Genomic DNA, 25,815 nt, shown 5'->3' with positions numbered 1-25,815 from the left:
AGAGTGCGAAAACCAATGTGTCTTCGGACGACGACGACGCCAACATCATACCAATATACGACCGCAAAAAAAATCAGTTGAAAGAGGCTTAACTCATCAGATGGATAAAAATACAAATACTACAAGTACAAGTGGACGTGGCCGGGTACTTGTACATCCAAACAACAAAAAGACACTAAGTACAGATCTGAGAGTACTCGCAGTTACTGACAGCTAGTACAAAGCCACTAACAACTAATAAAAAAAATCATGCATCTAAGACTAAGTTCTTGTTCACTGATCCATGAAATGAGGTCTAGGTCAAGTGAAAACTCTCTGACGAGCATGAGGACCTTGCAAGGTACGCACATACCAAATATAGTTATCCTATTACTCAAAATATGAGAGAAATTAACATTACAAAAAATCTGAACTTTTTTTTCAAGTAGTCACTGAACCATGAAAATGAGGTCAAGGACAATGGACATGTTTCAGACAGAATTCGTATCATGAGGAATCTATATACAAAGTATGAAGCATCCAGGTCTTCCACCTTCTAAAATATAAAGCTTTTAGGAAGTTAGCTAACGCCCACTGCTAACGCCACCGCCGTAGCCGCCACCGGATCACTATCCCTATGTCGAGCTTTCTGCGACAAAAGTTGCAGGCTCGACAAAAATACATGAACATTTTAAAGTACTAAATTTTTAGTATATACATGTAAAACCACAAGTTACTAACTGAAGTTCATGGTGAACTGTAACCAAAAACTTAAAGTGAATACAATTTAGAGAAAGACAGATGGATGCACAAACACTATCATAACAGAGCATAAAACTTACCAAACAAGATGTTTTATATTTATCCTTCAGAAGCAGGAAAACTGAAGTGTTTCTTTTCTTTCTCTGCCCTCCAGGATATAAACTTCAAATTCATTCATGCAAAATATGAAAATCTGCAAAAGTAGGACCTTGTACCGCAGCTTATCCACATTTTGACTTTTGAACTGCATTGTTCTTTTCATCTTGCTGGCAACCTAAACATAAAAAAAAATGATAAACACATAATTCTGGATTAACTTTCTGTATTTATTTTTGTTGGTACAAACTATTTTTTCCAACTTTAAACTAAATCTGCCTCTGCTTTAAAAATCAACTGAAAACCATGTATTTATCTTAATTGAAAACAATTTCTTGAGTTTTTCTCATTTGTATCACCCTGTTATTATATATAAATTTTATTTTTGTCCCTTTTTAAAAATAGGAATGGTTCAAATTCCTCAATAATCATGATAATTCAAGTCAGTCAATTAAAAATGTATGAATAAATTATTTAACCTGTATACTATTAATATCAATATATTTCATTTTTGATAAAAACTAGGCTCTGTGTTAAGACCATACCTTGACCTCTAATGGTTTACTTTTATAAATTGTGTGACTTGGATGGAGAGTTGTCTCATTGGCACTCATACCACATCTTCCTATATCTACAAACAGATTCTATGGGCGAGCAGACATTATACCCTGGATTGGTTTTAAAAAAAGCATACGACTTAGATGTACCATAAGCATGGAAAAACAATTCAGCAGTCAGTTTCACAAAAAAACTTACAAATAATATTGATAGTTATTAAGTCATGTACAATACAGTATACTTACGATAAATTGTAAGTTTTTTTTTTGTAAAACCGACTCAAGTATACTTATAATCAATCTTAAGTCTTAAGTCTTAAGTATTATTCATCTTTTGGAAAATTTGTTGGTTTATTTCATGAATATGCAGTGGCAGATCCAGAACTTTTCATAAGGGAGGGCCGGCTCCAGTCATGCTTCAGTGATCCCTATATAATCAACCAAATTTTTCCCAAGAAAGCCCCCCCCCCCCCCCCCCATCAGCCTATGATATATGTTTATATATCTCTCTGATATGCCATTTCAAATCAAATGTGTATTAAATAAAACTTTACACTAGAAAAGTAATGGATAGTTACTCATTTGGGAAACTTACAAGTTCACAGCATGCCGGTGCCTGTGACTGTGTTCAAAGTGGTGGGTTTTCACCCTCGTTGTATTGCGGAATAACGATTTAGGCAGAGACATATGTGTATATATGTCTCTGATTTAGGCAAATTGAGAAAAACATCATGTCTGTGGTTGATAATAGTGTGTGTGCATTAATTTAATTTTCTATACCTTCTTATTTAATATTTTTCCAATTTTGAGTACGGACGGCAAGTGTTGTAACCATTGTCTTGAGACCAATGTGCTATTACAAGTGCGATCGAGAAATGCAGGGGAAAGAAACTTATCAATTATGTTTATTCTTAAGACAAAACTGAGCCGCCGTAAAAATGAGCCGTGTCGAGGAGGTTACTGACACGTAATAGGGCAGAGACATATTTACACATATGTGTATATATGTCTCTGTAATAGGGTCATCCCTCGAGATCATTAACTAGTACATTGATAGTTTACTATGCAGTCAGTATCCCGAAAAAAAACGTATGGATGCAAAACGCTTCGTGGTTTCGGCTGAATCTTGAGTCAGGATCTTGGGGGGGGAGGGGGGGGGTCTTCTTTTTCTGTGTTCTTTTTTTTTTTTTTTTGCTATATTTCTACAAACTTACACTTTTTGATCATCTCTTTCCTCATATTTTAGCATTAATTTTCATTATTCTTTAATCTTTATTGTTTGCCCGTTATTCTCTATTCTGTTAACCCCCATCCATACTTAAGCTTTCGGTAGTTTATTTTATCCTATTTCTGTCTAAATACATTATTTATCACAAAACAAAAACTTACTAAATATTTTTTTATGAAGTCCTCACCAGTTGCGGATCCAAAAAATGTCATAAGGAGGCACTAACTGTCATGCATAAAGAGGGGGCCCGCTTCATTCATTCTCTAAATAATCGACCAATTTTTTTCCAAAAAAGAGGCGGCCCCCATGCCCTCACCTTAATCCACCTCTAAACCCTTCCCACTTCGTATCCTTGAATTCAGATTCAAGATCTCTCTGACTAAAGTAAGTAAGTCACATTTGCTTATATCAGGTTTTTGACTTGAACTGGCGGATAGTTGTTTCATTACCAATCGTACCACATCTCCTTATTTATATATATACGAAAGCTTTATTCATATTTTTTGGTGTATTGATGAATGTGTAAAGATGCAGCAATTGTAATACATTTTAAAATACAGCACAAGAGATGCAGATTATATAAAACCAATCTCACTACACAAATCCTTGATAAAACTTATAAGTCGAAGACATACTGACAAACGCCATGGCAAAAACTTAAAAAACGACCAAATGACGTACAACAGTATATAAAACTTGACCATAGCATTTAAAACACATAAGAAGCACCCAGACAGTCAAACAGAAATTAAAAGAATAAATAATTTGTAAAGATTTTCAACTAGGCCTACAGCTATATTTTCTTATCGGCTAAACATAGGTTCTGGTATTATGTGATAAGTCATTTTTTCATGCAGACCCAGTTTTATTGATACCTTGAACTTAAAGTGGTTTTATGCATATCAGCCCAGATTATGTGTGTAATTTTATTGAACAATTCAACAATACACGTTCTAAACAGGTTAAATTCAATTTAAAAATTTACAAATTCAGATCTACTGGCATTCAACACCCAATTACTTACCTGCTGTATATTGCTAACTTTGATTGTATATTGTCAATCCCTCCACATCGTGAATACGCCATGCGAGGTGTTGGATAAGTTTGATATAGGGTGGCGGCTTCGAAGCGTAGAAAAAAATCCAGGTAAATGAAAGTGTAAAATTGTGTTGTTGAAAATTTTAAGTACTAAATTCCTAAATTTGTACTTAACTCCGTTCTACGGGTAACATGGTTGTTTGATATGAAAATAGGATAAAAAGCATCCGGAAAAATTAATTATCACGTTATAAGTATTCGTAAATGGATATGAAAAAACTTAACAAGGAATAAGTATTGGTAAACGGACAGAAAGTCGCAGGACAAAGGTTTAGATTAATTATTTTACAATTGTTTAAATATACGAGAGAAAGTTCTTGACGAATTGACTTTATTTATAGATAAATGTATTTAGTTGAGGAAATGATTAATTCGCCTTCAAATAATTTTTTTTTATCAATAACTTATAAAAAGGAGACATTTTTGACAGCATGACTTCAGTTAATTACCAAACCACTTTTGCAGATTGTTTTCTTAACAATCATTGTTCATATTAATATTCAAAAATAAATTTTGTTTGCAAGTCCGTTTCCTTTTAAAAATGCTTCAGAAAAATACTGAAACGTTTTTAAAATTAAGTTTATTCAAAGAAAAAAATATCCCAAAACTGAATCGTGACTTTTTACTTGTTACTTTTTGTTGTACGTTCTAAGTGTCAATCCTAGCAAACAAAAATTTGGAAATAAAATCGATTACAATGTAATTTTATAGAAGGAAAAAGGGGGGTTAATGAACAAATTATTACTATACACTCACATACTTCTAAAAAAATTGCATATGTAAGATGTCTATAGATAATGTTAAATTATTTCAGGACTTTCAATTAATTTAGGAGAAAAAAAAGATTATAAACAGTTTAGTTTTCAAAGCCTACTTCTACAAAAAATAGTGATTCTTTTTGTAGATTTGGTACTTCATTTTCGACTCAAAATTTCCTATTGTAATTGTTAGATGCCAAATATTTAGGAGAAGATTGTATTTGTACTTTATGTAATTGTGGTGATATTGGCGACGCGATTCATTATATTATAGCAAGGATTTGTAAAAATCCTTGATTATAGAATGTTCGGCAATAGACGAAAGTAGACAAACCCTATTTAAACGGGGTTTTGATCTCCAAGGACGCCACATTTTACATCGAATAAGATCTATATTTGTTAACGTTTTCAAATGAAATAACTTGAATTGAAAATTTCCCGACTATGTGAAGATTTCTTATATTTCTAAATGGCTTCAATTATTACATACAAAACGAAAAATTTATTTAACTTTTTTTGTAAAAACAATATTCATGTATTTTTATATTTTTTCCAAGGAAACGTTTTTTGTTTGTTTGTTTGCAAAGTTTACTTGTATGTGTTTATAACCACCACCAATCAGTCCTAATTATTAAAGATCAAACGTTGTAATCAAAATGATGATTGGTATTGAATATGATCATCGGTCATGCATGACGTATCCCAAATAACTTCTCTAATGTTGGTTTGATTTTATCAAAACCAAAATTATAAGATCAAATATTAAATTATCTATCGAATGTATACCCTCAACGCTCACTAAAACTTATATACATGTCCTGAGTGACTTTTTATGTCCTGTCTGCACTCAGGAGGTCCTGAGCGGTTTTTAGACGTACCGTTAATTTACAGGCATATATTTGAAGCTGTTCTTAATTATGTACATTATCTATAGGTATACATGTATCAGACAAAAAGACTTTCCAATGAACTTAGTTCTAGTTATCTTAGTTCCTAGTCACAGGCACTTGTCTCAGAAAAAAAATGCCCTATATACTTTTAATGTTATATTAAGCAGGGACTTTCTATACTAAGTTAGTATAGAAAGTCCCTGTATTAAGGTATATAGGAAACAAAATTCTGAGACAAGTGCCTGTGGTCCTAGTGTGAAATAAATCCACTGGGAATTGGCCTTTTTAAACACATCTATATATACGTTTTCTCAAGGGTTTGTACATGTAAAGTGAAATTATGTTTACTCAATGCGTAGTTACATAAGTTTATTTGCTACTTTTTTCTTCTTTATTTTATATAAATGATTTTTTTTTTTAAATTTTAACATTTTTTTCTTCGAAAGAATTGTAGTGTTGCAATAGGGAATGGACACAGATACTTAACTACATTTAACGAAAAAAAAATTGTGTAATGTCATCAATCTGTATTACACATAGACAGGATGTTCTCTAGAAAACTATGGTATTTCTAATACGTTATACACACCCCAGGGTACACGCACTGTCGTAATGGAAAATTACTGCATGCTTTAATTACCTGTAATCAGCCATGCAACAAATCAGTTGACTGACCATGTCATTACAGTTTAAAAAGTTTTTCCTCAGATCAAAACGGAATATTCATTTTAACTTTAAAATTTAAAACTTTAAAAATTAAACTTTGATATAATTATGACGTTAAAGAATTTAACAATTTAATAATCGGATTTTCCCAAAGATTAAGATACAATTATATTTATTATTCTGGGACTGACAGATATATCACAGGCACTTGTATCAGAATTTTCTTCCTATATACTTTTATTAAAGTATATATGATCTTTTTTTCTGAGACAAGTGCCTGTGAGATATATACATGCATAAGTCCCAGACATATATAATTGTATATCAAAATGATTTACATAATTACTGGGAAATAATATAATGTTTCAGTTATGTTGATGTCACAAATACACATGAATTATTTGATGATGCATGCTGGAATTTCTTATCTAACTGCATGACGGTGACCACAGACATATATATATATCCATTTACTAATTCTATAATTTCTTGAGAAAAAAAATCAGGAGGGAAGTCAGAGGGAAGTGAAACAAACATTTTAAGCTTTTATTAAAAATTGTTGGGAAAACAATAAAATACGACACTGAGTTTTGAAAAAAAAGTTTATGATTGGTCTTAATTTTTTTTTTTAATAAAGATAGAAACAATTTTTTGTCCCAAGAAAAAAAAAACAATGCCCCCTTTTTAGCCAAACCGACACACGCCGATGAATGAAGAATTCCAAGTAGGGTCACAAGGTCACATTTTAAAACTTTTTCAGTCGCCCAGTCTCAAAAAGCAATTTTGACTGGCATTGTTTTTAGTCGAATTATGTTTTTGCAGGTCAGGTTGCAAAGTGGCAGGTCGCGATCGGATTTGACAATGTCAAGTTGACAACGGTCCTAAAAAATATCCGAAAAAACGTTGAATCAAACGATATGAACCTACGCAGTTTTAAATTATAAGACTGACACACACCAGTGTGCTAACTGTGCTGGGTGAGGTGCTGTAACTTGATATACATGTATCATTAAGTTACAGTACTGTTAGGATTTGCCTGCCTTTTTACAGGGTCTTTCTATACTAACTGTTAGTAAAGACTGCCCCTGGCTTGAAAGTATGGTTCTCTGCTCATCAATGGGTGCGTGATTAGCAATTTAAATATCTTGTAGCAGTAAAATACCTCCGGGGGGAGGGGGGGGGGGGAGAGGCACTTCAATACTTAATTGATAGGGGGTGTCGCTGGGGTTCTGTTACCCCACCCTATTCATATAATTTAGATCTTAAAAATGTATTATACCTTTTCATATATTGCGGTGGTAAAATTGTAACCTTTTCCCATATTGGTTGGTTTTCGTGGGGTGTGTTGGAAAAGTGGAATATTTAAGGCTAAGATTCTGTATGTAATGTTTACTTACGGCGAGACTTTCGGCTGTGAAAAAATGACAGGGCTTTTCATATACAAGTAATTGGAACTTTATCGACCTCATCATATATTTCTGATAGTTTTCCCCACCTATTCCCATATTTTCAAGCTGGAAAAAGTGACCTATTCCAGCGGCACGTCATATCACCTTGTATATAGGAAGTGCCCCCCCCCCCCCCGAGTACAATACACAAATGTATAATACCTTAATTCAGGAGCACAGTCTGTCTTTACCGTAAATAACTTCGAGATTAATATGTAAGTTTACTTTGCTAATCGATGTACCTGTAATTCAGATTTAAATTTATGTGTGAGACCCCCGTCACTATTTATATTCACTCAAAGAAAGGGGTTCTCCGTTACTGGGAAAATCCAAGGACGTATTGTGTTAGTTATACCAGAGACATATATATGTGTATATATGTCTCTGGTTATACTTCCTTGGAAAATCTTATCTGATTCAGGATCAATTTATCGGTTACACTCCCCTATCACCAGTGATTCTTTGTGAACTGACATTCTGAAAAAGGTATACTGACTGTTGACTATCAATTTGCATGATTAGTTACAGATGTCGACTCGGACTACTGCAGAAGACAATAATTCAGTTCACTGATTTAGATTGAATAGTGGTTCGGTTAATCCCCTCTTCCCCAAACAAGTAAAAATTAGGTTACATCTTTTGGTAGTCCAAATAATTATGACGTCTAGCAAGGCTATTTTATTTTTTTTATGCCCCCGCCGTAGCGGTGGGGGCATAAAGTTTTACCCTTGTCCGTCTGTACGTACATGCGTCCGTACGTCCCAAAATTGGTTTCCGTTCTCTAACTTGAGTTTGCCTCAACCAAATGTTAAAGTAAAAACTTATACACAATGCTTATTACCACAAAACACAGATCAAGTTTGAATTTTGGTGGCGTCACTTTAACCGTTCTAGAGTTATGCCCCTTTATAAATGGAAAAATTGCAAAATTTTTAGTTTCCGTCCTCTAACTTAAGTTTGCCTCAACCTAATGTTATGAAACTTACACACAATGCTTATTACCACAAACCCTGATCAAGTTTGAATTTTGGTGGCGTCACTTTAACCCGTTCTAGAGTCATGCCCCTTTATAAATGGAAAAATTGCAAAATTTTTATTTTCTTCTAAATATCAAGTAATTTTTAAAATTGGAATTATCTCCCTTTGTCCATTATTATAGTTGAATCAACTACAATCAATGCTTTATACAATGCAATGTTTAATTTTGACTTCCACTGATAAAACACAGATCAAGTTGAATTTGGGTAGTGTCACTTTAACCATTATTGAGTTATGCCCCTTTATAAATTGAACGATTGCAAATTTTTAGTTTCCATTCTGTAACTTAAGTTTGCCTCAACCAATCATTATGAAACCTATACCCAATATTCATTACCACAAAACTAAGATCAATTACAAATTTTTTGTTTCCGTTTTCTAACTTTAGTTTGCCTCAACCAAATGTTATGAAACTTATACACAAATAACACAATGCTTATTACTACATAATACAGATTAAGTACGAAATTAGGTGGCGACAAATTTCCATTCTTGAGTAATGTCCCTTTATAAACATAAAAATTGCTGAATTTTTCGTTTCCGTTCTCTAACTTTAGTTTGTCTCAACCAAATGTTATAAAACTTATACACAACCGTTCTAGAGTTATGCGTGTTTACAAATAGAAAAATTGCTGAATTTTTAGTTTCTGTTCTCTACTTAAGTTAGCCTCAACCAAATGTTATGAATCTTGCACACAATGCTTATTACCACAAAACTCAGATCAAGTTCAAATTTGGGTAGCGTCACTTTTACCGTTCTTCAGTTATGTCCCTTTATAATTTTTCTATCTATCTATCTTCATATTTCCGCACTCAGTCACAACTTTGACTATTACGTGCCCAGAAAAAAGTTAAAATAGCCTTGCAAGACGTCATAATTATTTGGACTAATCTTTTGGCAAATATGGTCGTACCACAGGGGTTTGTTACAATTTGCCGGGTTTTCTATCCTTACGAACCCTGAAAAACTTACCAGGCCAGGTGATAAAAAATCTGTCTCCCCTTTTTATCCCACCAGAAAATCAAAAGGTTGTCTCCTTACACCTACATGACAAAAACATATACAAATATGGTATCATTGCCAATGTGACGGCTCTTCAACAGAAACTTAAACCGTAGAAGTTAACAACTATATAGGTCACCGTACAGATTTCAACAATGGGCTAAAAAGCCAAACTGCGTAATAAGCTACAAAAGGCTAAAATAGATAGACAATATCTGACAAGGGTAGAAATGTTCAGAATGTTGAAAAAAAAATCTACTGTCCATTTGCATCAAAACTAGCAGCTGACTCATAGGAGTTGTTGCCTTAAATACAGATTTTAACCATTTTTTTTTTCTTCATATTTCTTGAATTTGCCTTTTTATCTCGAAAACTGTAATAATTAAAGAGAAACTTAAATCTTATTAAAAAGTTATTGCTTTTCAATGATGATTTTGATCCAGTTTTTGCAAAAACTTGGAAACTTTAAATCTTGGGTAAACTCCTTATATTATACTGCCTGGTCTCGTGGTAGCGTGTTCACCTCACGTGCAGAAGGTTGTTTATTTTGAACCCAACCGGGTAAAACCAAAGACTTTAAAGTTGGTATTTGCTGCTTCTCCCCTAAGCACGCAGTATTATTAAGGAGTAAGAGCAAATACTGGTTTGTTCAGAGTCAGAATAATGTGTCAAGGTAAGGTGACGTGTCTCTCTGAGAACTAGTGTAAGAGATAAATTGTCTGGTCAGACAAATATAACTAGTATAAAAAGTCCATGGGTACAGAATTTACTAGTATATTTAGTCCGATGTCAGTAATTTATGTCCCCAGACTAATTTTCCTAGTCCATGACATCACTATTCCTAGGTAATAACATGAATAAGGCCCCTATATTTGGTGAATGGAATGATTGTGAGATGCACAGTCTGTCTGGCATGTTTTATATGACCTTGACCTCATTTTCATGGTTTATTGGTCCATGAAAAGTTTGCATTGTTTTGTCAGTTTATCATATGCTTTAAGCAACAGGTAAATTATATTTGGCGGATGTAACGATTGTAAGGTGTGCATGTCTGTCTGGCAGATTCATATAACCATGATCGCATTTTATGGTTCTTTGGTCAATGCTAAGTTTTCTTAGTTTTTTATACGGTCATATATTGGTATGACGTTGGCGTTGCCGTCGTCCAAAGACACATTGGTTTTCGCACTCTAACTTTAGTTTAAGTGAATGGATCTCTATGAAATTCTACCATAAGGATTGATTTTGGGGGTTATGGTACCAACAGTTAAGGAATTAGGGGCCAAAAAGGGGCAAAAAATAAGCATTTTTGTAACTTCCAGACATAACTTGTGTGTTAGTGTATGGATCTCTCTGACATTGTACCACAAGGTTCCATATCACACAGGGAATGCTGGGATTGATTTTGGGGGTAATTGCCTCAAAATATTAGGAAAAGGGGCAAAAAACAAGAATTTTTCTAGTTTCATGACAATAACTTGTGTGTAAGTGTATGGATCTTTCTGAAATTGTACTACAAGGTTTCATATTATAAAGGGAAAGCTGGAATTGAGTTTGGGGGTAATTGCCCAAAACGTTTAGGAATAAGGGGCCAATAAGGGGCCAAAAATAAGCATTTTTCTAGTTTCCAGACAATAACTTGTGTTCAAGAGTAAGGATCTCTCTGAAATTGTACTACAAGGTACCATACCACAAAGGGAAGGCTGGGATTGATTTTGGGGGCAATTGCTTAAAAATTTTAGGAATTAGGGGCCAAAAAAGGGGCAAAAAACAAGAATTTTTCTAGTTTCATGACAATAACTTGTGTGTAAGTGTATGGATCTTTCTGAAATTGTACTACAAGGTTCCATATCACAAAGGGAAAGCTGGAATTGAGTTTGGGGGTAATTGCTCAAAATGTTTAGCAAAAAGGGGCCAAAAATAAGCATTTTTCTAGTTTCCAGACAATAACTTGTGTTTAAGTGTATGGATCTCTCTGAAATTGTACTGCAAGGTACAATACCACAAAGGGAAGGCTGGGATTGATTTTGGGGGTAATTGCCTCAAAATTTTAGGAATAAGGGGCCAAAAAGGGGCAAAAAACAAGCATTTTTCTAGTTTCAGGACAATAACTTGTGTGTAAGTGTATGGATCTTTATGAAATTGTACTACAAGGTTCCATATCACAAAGGGAAAGCTTGGTTTGAGTTTGGGGGTAATTGCCTTAAACGTTTAGGAATTTGGGGCCAAAAAGGGGCCAAAAAAACAAGCATTTTTCTAGTTTCCAGACAATAACTTGTGTATAAGTGTATGGATCTCTGAAATTGTACTGCAAGGTACCATACCACAAAGGGAAGGCTGGGATTGAGTTTGGGGTGATGAATCATAAGGGGGTTCAAAAAATTGGGGGGGGGGATTTTTTTTCCCCTTTTTTTCCTTTTTTTTTCTTTAAAATTTTCCATTTTGAATTGGTTATTTCTGATTTATATATAAAAGCAAATACTAATGATATGGTTTGAATAGGTAAATTAAAAATTTTTAAGTTCTTAGACCACATTCATTCTGTGTCAGAAACCTATGCCGTTTCAAATATTTAATCATAATCCAAATTCAGTGCTGTATCAAGCTTGAGTGTTGTGTCCATACTTGCCCCAACTGTTCAGGGTTCGACCTCTGTGGTCGTATCATGCTGCGCCCAGCGGAACATTTTATTCATTTTATCAGATATTATAAGCATATGTCTACTTGTTGGTGTATGGAATGACTACAAGGTGTCCTATACTGCATAGTAGTCCATAAAAGGCCATGAAATAACAAATGTAAAAATAAGAAGACGTCTGTCTGCCAAGTTTAATATTACTGTGACCTCATTTTCATAGAATATTGATAATATCAAGCAAAAATGATGAGCAAGACAAGATACAATTGATCCAAAATTGTCAGTTGCCTACTCATTATGTAATAGTAGTTATTGTCATTAAATGATAATGTTTACCCTTTTATGTGTAGGGCAAGAACATTAAAGATAAAGGGAAACTATAAACAAAAGAAATTATCAACAAAAATAGATTTACAGACGTCAACAAAGCCTAAATGGTAAGTCCACTTCTATAAAAGTTATTGCCCTTGAATAATGATTATTATGAAAATAAGATGTGGTATGATAAATGAGAAAACTATCCACCAGAGTTCAATTAAGTGGATGTAAGCAATGCAATTACTTATTAGAGGCCAATGATGACCTGTAAATAATGACAGGCAAAATATGGCAGGGTTGATATAAAAATAAGAAGCGGTACGATTGCCAATGAGACTTTTCTCCAATAGAGATCAAATGACATTAAATTTAACAAAATTAGTTCACTGTACAGCCTTCGACAATGAGCAATCCCTATACTGCATAGTAGTCCATAAAAGGCCATGAAATAACAAATGTAAAACAATTCAATAAGGGCATGGCGTCATTTAAAAAGGGCATGGCGTCTATCCATGCTAAACATGCTTGGGGGAAACACCATAAAAGTGAAAGCTAAGTGCCTGATTTTTGCAAAAAACAATGAACAAAAAACAAATACGATATATAGCAACAATTGACAACCAATGAATAATAGACCCCTGACTTGGGACAGACACTTACAAAATGTGGCATGGTTTAACATGTTTGCTGGCGCCAAATCCTCCTCTAATTAAGGACAGTGGTGTAAGTGTCAGTTCAATATAAATACTATAAAATCAGTTGAAAAGGTTTTTTTTCTGCTCTTGGGTCAGGTTATTTAAGGAATGACTATAATATTTTTTCTGTCTATGAAGAAATAACATAAAAAATGTGGTGCACACTGAATAACCTGCGTAGCGGGTTATTTTAAAGTGTGCACCACATTTTTTATGTTATTTCGAATAGACAGAAAAAATATTACAGTCATTTCTTATAATTTAATTCTAAATTCCATGTTAAACCGGAGTAAACCATGAAAAAACATTGATGACGTCACGGTCACATGACAAAATTATGTCTATGAGCTGATAAACAAAACAACTTCAGCCAATCAGAAGACGCGTTACATCCAAAATTAAATTATTTTGATACATTCCCATTTTCATTCTCAATTTTATTAACTCATTAGAATGCAACAAAGTAGAAAAACAGCTACCAAAAACACAGACCGGATGTGGCTGGAAATTTATTCTTTCCCTTTAACAAAAAAGACTCAACATACAGATCTATTAGTACTCACAGTTACTGACAGCTAATTCAAAGCAAATATCAACTAATAAAATAAACATTTAGTGAGCACCCAACCCACCCCTAACCTGGGACAGTGGTTTTAATAACAGCACAACATTTGAACAAACTGTAAACATTTGTTGCAATTGGCTTAACTCGAAAGACTGCAACAAGGCACAAAAACAACTCATATGAAAACCATAGACACAAAGCACTGAAATGAGAGTTCTTACAATTTTAGATATTCAAATGAAATTTTTATCAAAATGTACGTAAACATGATAAAATAGCCATTTTATTGCTGTATTTCTCTTCATTTATAATTTTTGAGTTTTGTGTATTTATAGGTCAGACATCTTGGTTTGCGTGATCATCATTCAACAGGTCAATACTGAACAGAAAACTTTAAAGTTGATATTTTTCTACATAGTGTGACTTTTTTATTAATTTGAAATGGAATATGTTTTTTTCCTACATAAGAAAGAGGAAATTTCAACATAATTACTATAAACAAAAAGGAGTCATATCATCATGATCATAGATGCTCAAGAACTTAATCATGTAAATGCAACAACATAATTATCAATTGAAAGAAGGGAGGAATGAAAAAATATATTAGTATTTTGTTGTCCAAATGAACTTGCTTTGTCCACTCATTTAAATCGCTCCATCCAATAAAGATGTACGGAGGAAGATTTTTGAAGAACAGATTGCATAAATGTTTTGTCTTAGAATTTTAGGAATATTCTAGTGGATGAAATAATTTATTTACTTGACTCTTATATAGTGGACTGAATAATTGTTCATAGCAAGCTGAAACAAGAAAACTAAAACTTAACAGGAAAAGTGTTTATTTTATAAATTTACAAATATAAATGTAATATTATGAACACCACAAAGGAATAAGATTCAAATCATTTGCATATTCATGTATTGCAATGGAACTATAACAAAGAAAACTTTACCTCATGAAAAGAGAAAACTATTAACTGTGCTTTGTCAATTTATTCAGTCAGAATATGAAATATTTTTTTCAGTTCTATTTTTCATAATAAAACAAAGAAGACAAAGATTTCAAATCAATATTTTTTTCTTTTATTAAGACGTCATCATTTTATTTCAGTTAAAGGATTTTATTTTTTGACTTTAAATATTATTATATTTCCAAAATAATAATAATCTTTATTGTCATATAAACAAATTAAAAAAATGTTTGTGACAAAATGAAAAAAAACAAAATACACTCATATATATATTATAAACTTTTTACTACCAAACAGAATTCATTGTAACATACACATTACTGTATATTTATAATTTGATTTCCATAGGATTTTATTTTGTCCCATGGGATATTAAAAATCCCATGGGATAATTATAGTCCCATGGGATTTTTTTTTGTCCCATGGGACAACAAATATCCCATGGGACTACAATTATCCCATGGGACCCAAAAAAATCCCATGGGATTTAACCAAAATCCCATGGGATAATGGTCAATCCCATGGGATTTGCCTTATCCCATGGGATATTGAAAATCCCATGTTTTTCTAAATCAAATTACAAAATATATATAATAATAACAGCAGAAAAGCAATGAAATTATTGAATCCCATGTAATTTCGCACATTTTGGTTATTTACACGACACTGTAGGTCTAAGGAGAGGCGGCGGCGGATTTGCAAATGAGTGTTTTGCAAATTAAAAGTGTCCAGTGTTTATATTTCATACATCGCTCTGTAGGTCACGAATCAATCTTAAATCTATATTTCATACATCGCTCTGCAAGTCACGAATCAATCTAAAATCTGTATTTCATACATCGCTCTGCAGGTCACGAATCAATCAAAAATCTATATTCCAAACATCGCTCTGTAGGTCAAGAATCACTTTAAAATCTATCTTGCATATATCGCTCTGTAGGTCACGAATCAATCTAAAATCTATATGCCATACATCGCTCTGTAGGTCACGAATCAATCTAAAATCTAGATTTCATACATCGCTCAGCAGGTCACGAATCAATCTAAAATCTATATTCCATATATCGCTCTGCAGGTCACGAATCAATCTAAAATCTATATCCCCTACATCGCTCTGTAGGTCACGAATCAATCTAAAATCTATATTCCATACATCGCTCTGTAGGTCACGAGTCAATATAAAATCTATATTCCATACATCGCTCTGCAGGTCACGAATCAATCTAAAATCTATATTCCATACATCGCTCTGCAGGTCACGAATCAATCTAAAATCAATATTCCATACATCGTTCTGTAGGTCACGAATCAATCTAAAATCTATATTCCATAGATCGCTCTGTAGGTCACGAATCAATCTAAAATCTGTCTTGCATACATCGCTCTGTAGGTCACGAATCAATCTAAAATCTAGATTTCATACATCGCTCAGCAGGTCACGAATCAATCTAAAATCTATATTCCATATATCGCTCTGCAGGTCACGAATCAATCTAAAATCTATATTCCATACATCGCTCTGTAGGTCACGAGTCAATATAAAATCTATATTCCATACATCGCTCTGCAGGTCACGAATCAATCTAAAATCTATATTCCATACATCGCTCTGCAGGTCACGAATCAATCTAAAATCAATATTCCATACATCGTTCTGTAGGTCACGAATCAATCTAAAATCTATATTCCATACATCGCTCTGTAGGTCACGAATCAATCTAAAATCTGTCTTGCATACATCGCTCTGTAGGTCACGAATCAATCTAAAATCTATATTCCATACATCGCTCTGTAGGTCACGAATCAATCTAAAATCTATATTTCATACATCGCTCTGTAGGTCACGAATCAATCTTAAATCTATATTTCATACATCGCTCTGCAGGTCACGAATCAATCTAAAATCTATATTCCAAACATCGCTCTGCAGGTCACGAATCAATCTATAATCTATATTTCATACATCGCTCTGCAGGTCACGAATCTATCTAAAATCTATATTGCATACATCGCTCTGCAGGTCACAAATCAATCTAAAATCTATATTTCATACATCGCTCTGCAGGTCACAAATCAATCTAAAATCTTTATTGCATACATCGCTCTGCAGGTCACGAATCAATCTAAAATATATATTGCATACATCACATAATTTTAATCACGAGTCTGACATGGATGTGTCTCTAAATAAGAATAATAAGAAGAATCCAATTCTTCTTGAACAATTGAGAGGTCTTTCCTTTCATACTTTTTTTAATATACTGTCATAAATATACTGTCATTCAGTTGTCGCACCAATAAACAAAACTAATTAATAGGGGGAATTTAGTTGTATATCTATGACTAACGCCAAAATCATGTAACACTCCCTTACACCATGGGTCCCCAAGTTGTTTACATTTTTTGAACCCCTGCAACTGAAATCCAATTTTGTTATTCAGAAACCGTTAAAGGAGGTTATTTCCCTTACAGAAAGGTTATATTTCTTCTATCCACATGTAACAAATTTGCGCCTTAATTTTTCACTATTTGCGATTTCTGTAAGTATAAGGATTCCTGAAATATCCCTTAACAAGTATTGAGGTCAAAGGTCAATGTCAACCTAAAAAAACATTAAAACACAAATAAACCCCTTTAAATAGGGTCAAAAACACATAATTTTTCTTTTATGACATGACCTTGACCTTGCAACCTTGGTTAAGATCATTGGTCCACAATGTAATGGCAAAAGACCTTATGGGTCTTGGACCTTTTTTTAAAGCGATTTGCCTACTAACGTCCTTTAGCAAACCGTCAATGGAAGTTATGTCCCTTACATAACGGTAAAATGAATACAATCATGATTCAACAAAGTTGCCCCTTGAAGTATCAAACATTTTTCATTATTTAAATTTCCTTTATCTAAAACCATTTGAGAATTATAGGGAAATTAAAGAAATGTCAAAATCTAAAATATGACCTCGACCTTTGACCTTGACCTGTATTTTCAAGTTATGGTCCAATGATCTCAAATCAAAAGACCCTATGTCTTTACAACTTACGGTTTTTGAGATTATAATGCATACCGAAAAGTAAAATATTCAAGGGAAAATAACTCCTATAAGAAGTCACTGGATCGCTTCGGTTAAAATTATTTAAAGTTGCTACATGTGGCAAGGAAGACTAAAATAAAATAAATGTGGATAGTGTCCACATGTGGACACAGATGATGCCCCCGCTTGCATATCATATGGTTATAAAGGGACAAAACTGAAGAACGGTAAAAGTGACGCTACCCAAATTTGAACTTGATATTAGTTTTGTGGTAATAAGCATTGTGTGTAAGTCTAATAACATTTGATTGAGGCTAACTTAAGTAGAGAACAGAAACTAAAAATTCATCAATTTTTCTATTTGTAAACACGCATAACTCTAGAACGGTTGTGTATAAGTTTTATAACGTTTGGTTGAGACAAACTAAAGTTAGGGAACGGAAACGAAAAATTCGCAATTTTATGTTTATAAAGGGACATAACTCAAAAATGGTAGAAGTGTAGCCACCAAATTTTGTACTTAATCTGTATTATGTAGTAATAAGCATTGTGTATAAGTTTCATAACATTTGGTAGAGGCAAACTAAAGTTAGAAAACGGAAACAAAAAAAATGTACTTGATCTTAGTTTTGTGGTAATGAATATTGTGTATAGGTTTCATAATGTTTGGTTGGGGCAAACTTAAGTTACAGAATGGAAACTAAAAATTTTGCAATCTTTCGATTTATAAAGAGGCATAACTCAATAATGATTAAAGTGCACGAAATGACGCTACCCAAATTCAACATGATCTGTGTTTTATCAGTGGAAGTCAAAATTAAACATTGAATTGTATAAAGCATTGATTGTAGTTGATTCAACTATAATCATGGACAAAGGAAGATAACTCCAATTTTAATAAAATGCTCCGCTGGGCGCAGCTTGATACGACCGCAGAGGTCGAACCCTGAACAGTTGGGGCAAGTATGGACACAACATGCAAGCTTGATACAGCACTGAATTTGGATTGTGATTAAATATTTGACACAGCATAGGTTTCTGACACAGAATGAATGTGGTCTAACAACTTAAAATTTTTTAATTAACCTATTCAAACCATATCATTATTATTTGCTTCTATATATAAATTAGAAATAACGAATTTAAAATGGAAAATTTTAAAGAAAAAAAGAGAAAAAAAATCCCCCCCCAAATTTTTTTGAACCCCCTTATGATTCATCACCCCCAAACTCAATCCCAGCCTTCCCTTTGTGGTATGGTACCTTGCAGTACAATTTCAGAGAGATCCAGACACTTGAACACAAGTTATTGCCTGGAAACTAGAAAATGCTTGTTTTTGGCCCCTTGTTGGCCTCAAATTCCTAAACGTTTTGGGCAATTACCCCCAAACTCAAACCCAGCTTTCCCTTTGTGATATGGAACCTTGTAGTACAATTTCATAAAGATCCATACACTAACACACAAGTTATTGTCATGAAACTAGAAAAATGCTTGTTTTTTGCCCCTAATTCCTAAAATTTTGAGGCAATTACCCCCAAAATCAATCCCAGCATTCCCTTTGTGATATGGAACCTTGTGGTACAATGTCAGAGAGATCCATACACTAACACACAAGTTCAATGTCTAGAAGTTACAATAAAATGCTCCCTTCTGGGCGCAGCTTGATACAACCGCAGAGGTCGAACCCTGAACAGTTGGGGCAAGTATGGACACAACATTCAAGCTTGATACAGCTCTGAATTTGGATTGTGATTAAATATTTGACACAGCATAGGTTTCTGACACAGAATGAATGTGGTCTAAGAACTTAAAATTTTTTAATTTACCTATTATGGTCCAATATCCAAAATCTAAATACATGGTAAGTTTCAGCATATCAAAGAATCCAAAGAATTCAATTTTTGATGAAATCAAACAAAGTTTAATTTTGGACCCTTTTGACCTCAATGTGGACCAATTTGATAACGGGGCCCAAAAATCAAAATACATGGTTAGGTTCAGCATATCAAAGAACCCCATATATTCAATTTTTGTTGAAATCAAATAAAGGTTAATTTTGGACCCCAACTTGGACCAACTTGAAAACTGAGCCCATAATCAAAAATCTAGATTCAGTATATCAAAGAACCCCAAGAATTCAATTTTTGTTAAAATCAAACTAAGTTTAATTTTGGACCCTTTGGACCTTAATGTAGACCAATTTAAAAAATGGGACCCAAAATTAAAAATCTAAATACACGGTTAGATTTGGCATATCAAAGAACCTCAATAATTCAATTTTTGATGAAATCAAACAAATTTTAATTTTGGACCCTTTTGACCTCAATATGAACCAATTTGATAGCGGGGCCCACTAATAAAAAATCTAAATACATGGTTAGATTCAGCATATCAAAGAACCCCATATATTCAATTTTTGTTGAAATCACACAAAGTTTAATTTTGGACCCCAATTCGGACCAACTTGAAAACTGGGCCCAAAATTAAAAATCTAAATACATTTTTAGATTCAGCATATCAAAGAACCCCATATATTCAATTTTTGTTAAAATCAAACTAAGTTTAATTTTGGACCCTTTGGACCTTAATGTAGACCAATTTGAAAGCTGGACCCAAAATTAAAAATCTAAATACACGGTCAGATTCAGCATAACAAATAAATAAATGTGGTCAAAGATTTTACAAATCTAATGCGCCATACTGTGCATGCAATTAAAGATTACTTTTTGAAATTTTTCAATATTTGAAATTTGAAAAAAAAAATAATATTTGAAGAATAATTCTTTTTAATTTCTGAAATCTGAAATGAGAAAAAATTGACCCCCCACAATTTCTTTTTACCCTTCCCCCCCCCCCCTTTTTCCCCCCAAAAATTCTTTCCCTCAAGATATGGTCACAATCTCAATTCAAATTTCCAATGAAATTTGCAACCATAATTACCCATTTAAATTTACCATAGTGCTAACTTAATCTATTTTATAATAGAATTTAAAATATGGTGTCAAATCTTTCATATGGATTTTTTTGTAAAAAAAAAAAGATGCAACATTTGCAAATATTTTATTGGTCTTCCTTTATAAATATGCATTTCTTTAAACAAAATTTAAAATCAGTGTAAGGGAAGTAATCAAAACGTATTTGGATTACCTCCCTTACACTGTTTTAAATTGTTCATTAACCATTACTTTATACATAATTTAAAAGCAGTGTAAGGATGGTAATTCAAATGATTTATTTGATTTATCTCCCTTTCACTGCTTTAAATTATGTTTTGTACTAAAGTATTTGTCCACTAACCAGGACAACCTTGTTTTCCCCCTTTTATGCCCTTAATTCCTAAACGGTTTGAGCCATAACCCCCCAAAGCAAGTCCTAACCGTCCCTTTGTGGTATGGAAACTTGTGGTATAATTTCAGAGAGATCCATACACCGTTCAACAAGTTATTGTCTGGAAACTAGAAAATGCTTATGTTTGGCCCCTTTTTGGCCCCTTATTCCTTAACTGTTGGTACCATAACCCCAAAAATCAATCCCAACCTTCCTTTTGTGGTATTTAACCTTATGGTAAAATTTCATAGAGATCCATTCACTTAAACTAAAGTTATAGTGCGAAAACCAATGTGTCTTCGGACGACAACGCCGGACGACGACGATGACGCCAACGTCATACCAATATACGACCGCAAAAAATGTTTGCTGTCGTATAAAAAGGCTTATTTTTGGCCCCTAATTCCTTAACTGTTGGTACCATAACCCCCAAAATCAATCTCAACCTTCCATTTGTGATATTGAACCTTATGGTAAAATTTCATAGAGATCCATTCACTTTTACTAAAGTAAGAGTGCGAAAACCAATGTGTCTTCGGACAACGACGACGAAGCCGGACGATGAGGACGCCAACGTCATACCAATATATGACTGCAAAATTTTTTTGGGGTAGTATAAAACTTACTTGACATTTAGAAGAAAATAAAAATTTTGCAAATTTTTCCATTTATTAAGGGGCATAACTCTAGAATGGTTAACGTGACACCACCAAAATTCAAACTTGATCTGTGTTTTGTGGTAATAAGCATTGTGTATAGTTTCATAACATTTGGTTGAGGCAAACTCAAGTTAGAGAATGGAAACCAATTTTGGGACGTACATACGGACAAGGGTAAAACTTAATGCCCCCACCGCTATGGCGGGGGCATAAAAAAACATTTGTCGCTAACTCTTATAGTTTATGAAGAGCAGCAATAACAATGTTTTTGGTAATTGGGAAGATTACTCTTATAAGCTTAAGTCAAACAGTACACTTTGGTGCCCCTAATAAAAAGATAGATTTTATTAACCCCATACTTGGTACCAAAGATCATTTTGATATTTCGCATACTTTTTTTAACTTTTGACTTTGAAATTCGGCGGAGGAAAAAGAATAATAATAATAAACAGACGAAATACAGTAAGGTCTTTCCATTGAGAAAGGAAAGACCTTAATAAGAATTTTATTAATTTAAAATCTGTTGGTACCATAACCCCCAAAATCAATCCCAACCTTCCATTTGTCATGTCTGTGATATTGAACCTTATGGTAAAATTTCATAGAGATCCATTCACTTAAACTAAAGTTAGAGTGCGAAAACCAATGTGTCTTCGGACAACGACGATGACGCCATCGTCATACCTATATACGACCGCAAAACTTTTTTGCGGTAGTATAAAAATTACTTGACATTTAGAAGAAAATAAAAAAATTTGCAAATTTTTCCATTTATAAAGGGGCATAACTCTAGAATGGTTAACGTGACATCACCAAAATTCAAACTTGATCTGTGTTTTGTGGTAATAAGCATTGTGTATAAGTTTCATAACATTTGGTTGAGGCAAATTAAGTTGGAGAACGGAAACTAAAAATTTTGCAATTTTTCCATTTATAACAGTACTAGTCAGGGGTACTACTTGTACAAGTAATTTTTATTTACTTGAAGAAGTAGTTATAATATACTTATATAAGTAAATTTGTAGGATACTTATACAAGTGTATTTTATTTACTTGTATAAGTAAATAATTTTTTGGCCTAGTTATGTCCCTTAGACATTCAGACTTTTTTACTTATCAGCTTATACAAGTAAAAAAGTCATCATATCTTCTTTTCTTGAATTCTTAGAACTTCTTTAAAATTTGCTCTAACAGAATTTTGAATTGTCTGTCCTTTGAAGATGTCTTTACTATTCATTTAAGTGTAATTTCATGGACAATGAAAATCTCATTTGTCTGTTATGTATCTTAAGAACACTGCTCATTTACAAGTCCCCAAGGAGCAATTTTTGAAGGCCTTGTGCAAATACTTAAGACCTTTGCTCAATCAGTTTCTTTGTTGAATTAATGAGATGAAACATTGAACTCTTATCAAAAATTATGAGCTAACCTGAGAAAAATTGTTAAAGGCATGATTTTACATCTCAAAACTTGAGAATTTTTGTGGGATTGTACTTATACAAGTAAATTTTTTTAGAAATTTAAGGGGAGATTATTCAAACAATATAATTAACTTGTATAAGTATATTTTATTTACGTCTTCAAGTAAATAAAGATTACTTGTACAAGTAGTACCCCTGACTGTATAAAGGGGCATAACTCTAGAACGGTTAAAGTGACGCCACCAAAATTCAAACTTGATCTGTGTGTTGTGGTAATATATAAGCATTGAGTATAAGTTTCATAACATTTGGTTGAGGCAAACTCATGTTAGAGAATGGAAACCAATTTTGGGACATACGTACATACGTACGTACAGACGGACAAGGGTAAAACTTAATGCCCCCACTGCTACGGTAGGGGCATAAAAAAACATTTGTCGCTAACTCTTATAGTTTATGAAGAGCAGCAATAACAATGTTTTTGGTAATTGGGAAGATAACTCTTATAAGCTTAAGATAACAAGTACACTTTGGTGCCCCTAATAACAAGATAGATTATATATTGCCTCAACCAAATTTTATGAAACTTATACACAATACTTATTACCACAAAACTCAGATCAAGTACAAATTTGGGTAGCGTCACTTTTACCGTTCTTTGGTTATGTCCCTTTATAACTTTATATGATATACAAGCGGGGGCATCATCTGTGTCCATGGGACACATTCTCCATTTATTTATATTATGCCCCTTGAAAATATTGATTTATATGGAAATATATATATATATATATATATAATTATTAACCCGATACTTGGTACCAACATGACCAAAGATCAATTTAAAATCCAAACAATAAGAATGTTACTAAATTGACAAACAACCATAATTATAAATCACAAAACGAAAGACATAAAACAATACAAACATTGAAATGAAAAATAAAGATTATTAATATTTATCATGTTTATTATAATACTTTTTTTGACAACATGCCTCCTCTAAAAAAATATCATTTCAAATATTTTGATTATACATCATTTTTTTGTACATGTTATACTAGTATATAACATTATAATGTAAGTCACCAATCACACACAGTTCATATATTGACATTATAATTGTTTCTCTCATTATACATTTCACTTATACTGTTAACAATGATAAGTAATATATATATTACCTTTTATTCTGTCCATGATGTGTTCATGAAGAATTTCAATTTACATAAGAAAAGATAACACTAAAAAAGTCTAATATTGACTTGGAAACTTTCATAACTAACATTTTTTGAATGTAGGGCAAAATATCACAGGACAGAACGTCACAATTCAATTTTGAGAGAACTGTTTCTTTGATTAAGAAAAGACTTATTTTTTAAGACGTGTTTTTTTATTACATTTGATGAAATTACTGTTATGAAAACAAGCTGTCAGTCTTTTTAGTGACTGGCTTCATGGTGCTAAGAAATATCCTTTGTATGATTAATATTTAATAAATCTTCATTTAACCATGTTTATGAATAATCTCATAAACATTAAAATGAATTTATTTCAAGGATTTTCCCTTACATATTCAAACACTTGTTTAAACTAATTAATTGTGACTTTTTGTCCGTGTACAATGTAGTAAATAAGTGACTTTCTGTCCTGTGACTATATATCTGTCCCCTTACCCAGTAATTGACCAGGTAAGGACTGTCTTTAATAGTAATATTCTATCAAAATTTCAATTGACCAGTATTTGCCAGTATTGACCAGTATTTGCCAGTATTTCCCGTTATTTACCGGTATTTACCGCTGGCCTGGTCAATACTAGTATTGACCGCTTTTTTGCCAACCTTGGTGTCATCAGATTCTGATTCACAGAAAACACTTTAGAACATACATCACATTGAAAAGGTTTTTCACCAGTATGTATTCTCATGTGTATCCTAAGAGCTTGATGCTGACAAAACCTTTTAGAACATTTATACATCACATCGAAAAGGTTTATCACCAGTATGTATTCTCATGTGTACCTTAAGAGCTTGATGCTGACAAAACCTTTTAGAACATACATCACATTGAAAAGGTTTATCACCAGTATGTATTCTCATGTGTATCCTAAGAGCCTGATGCATACGAAATCTTTTAGAACATAAATCACATCCAAAAGGTTTATCACCAGTATGTATTCTCATGTGTATCCTAAGAGCCTGATGCATACGAAATCTTTTAGAACGTAAATCACATCCAAAAGGTTTATCACCAGTATGTATTCTCATGTGTACCTTAAGAGCCTGATGCACACGAAATCTTTTAGAACATACATCACATTGAAAAGGTTTTTCACCAGTATGTCTTTTCATGTGTAGCTTAAGAGACTGATTCAGACGAAATATTTTAGAACATACATCACATTTAAAAAGTTTGTCAACAGCGTGTATGCTCGTGTGTCTTTCTAAGTCAGTACTCTCAAAAATTCTTTTATCACATGTACCATATATATAAGGATATACATGTATATTAAAACAAATGTACCTCTAAACATAAAACTAGTAAAGCTTCTATTCATGCATACAGCACATTCAAATGGCATTTCCAAAGTATGTGTTCCTAAGTTCTTATTCTGTAAGATTTCCTCATCAAATTTGTCAGGTCTATAAGTTTTACTGCAAGTTTTT

General features: G+C 33.0%; 1 protein-coding gene and 1 long non-coding RNA gene across 4 annotated transcripts in view; one reads left to right on the top strand and one right to left on the bottom strand.

The window, feature by feature from the left end:
- The window catches only part of LOC127732592 (uncharacterized), a 70,170-nt gene extending 44,533 nt beyond the window's left edge, over nucleotides 1–25,637 (top strand). For all 3 annotated transcript variants that reach the window (XR_007996330.1, XR_007996329.1, XR_007996331.1), the window contains 2 exons: nucleotides 25,140–25,307; nucleotides 25,392–25,637. This is a non-coding gene — a long non-coding RNA (uncharacterized LOC127732592). The remainder of the gene's footprint in view (nucleotides 1–25,139; nucleotides 25,308–25,391) is intronic.
- The window catches only part of LOC127732568 (zinc finger protein OZF-like), a 71,535-nt gene that overhangs the window by 45,469 nt on the left and 251 nt on the right, over nucleotides 1–25,815 (bottom strand). The window lies entirely within an intron of this gene.

The sequence above is a fragment of the Mytilus californianus genome, unplaced genomic scaffold (genome assembly GCF_021869535.1).
Source record: "Mytilus californianus isolate M0D057914Y unplaced genomic scaffold, xbMytCali1.0.p SCAF_25, whole genome shotgun sequence".
In the NCBI taxonomy this organism is placed as follows: domain Eukaryota; kingdom Metazoa; phylum Mollusca; class Bivalvia; order Mytilida; family Mytilidae; genus Mytilus; species Mytilus californianus.
The sequence above is the reverse complement of the archived record's forward strand: the minus strand, read 5'-3'. Positions and strand labels throughout refer to the sequence as shown.